The sequence below is a fragment of the Desmodus rotundus genome, chromosome 8, assembly GCF_022682495.2.
Source record: "Desmodus rotundus isolate HL8 chromosome 8, HLdesRot8A.1, whole genome shotgun sequence".
Taxonomy (NCBI): domain Eukaryota; kingdom Metazoa; phylum Chordata; class Mammalia; order Chiroptera; family Phyllostomidae; genus Desmodus; species Desmodus rotundus.
The window spans coordinates 127368423-127369431 of NC_071394.1; positions in this window are offsets into that span (position 1 = coordinate 127368423).

Below are 1009 nucleotides of genomic sequence, written 5' to 3' on the forward strand. Positions count from 1 at the left end.
AAACAAAAAATTTCATATACAACTTAATATAAAAATAAAATAGGAATTAATCTAAGAAAAGAAGCTCAATGCTTGGACACTAAAACTACAAAATACCACTGGAAAAAAGTAAATAAGACCTAAATAAATAAAAACGTATCTCATTTTCACAGTTTACTCTCTAAATTAATCACAGATTCAAACAATTCTTATCCAGTTGCCTTTTTCTTTTTTTTTTTACAGCATTTGACAAGTGTAGCGCAGGAGCCCCCAAACCAGGAAGCTGCTTCAACGTTTGTGACGTTCTGGAAAAACCGCCTGGAGGACCAGCAGCTGTGCACGTGCTGTTCAAGTCACAAGGGAGCGCCGGCACCGACCCCCGCAGGCCGGTTAGAGAGAGATCACACAGCCTCCGTCTGAGCCTCAAGATAAGGGTCCCAGACCAAGGAGGCACATGTCCTATGCGTGACTCCAAACTACTTTACCCCAGTGTGTGCACGCAGAAATGCAGAAAGAAAAGGTCAAGAAGCAGCCAAAGGACGAGAAGCCACTCCCAAAAGGAGATAAGGAGGGAGTTACAATCCAATCCCAACACAATACACATGACTCCTGGCCAGCCCTCAGTCACGGGGGAGGGGGGCGGGGGGCATGTCCATTGGTCCATTGACCCCACAAGTGACCCTAAAATTCATATGGAAATGCAATAAATCCTGAAGAGTCAAAACTATCTCGAAAAAGAACAAAGTTGGAGAACTCATAGCTTTGGATTAAAAAACTTACTACAAAACCACAGTAATCGAGATAGTGTGGTACCGACCAATGGATGGAATAGGATTAAGAATATATATATATATATATATGTATAAGAATATATATATGTACATTATATATGTTTTTACATTTATGGTCAATTGACTTTTGGCAAAGAAGCTAGTGAGGACAGAAGAATTTTTTGTTTCAAAAAATGCTGCTAGATATATGCGAAAGAATGAAGTTGGATCTCTGCCTCATACCATATACAAAAATTGAC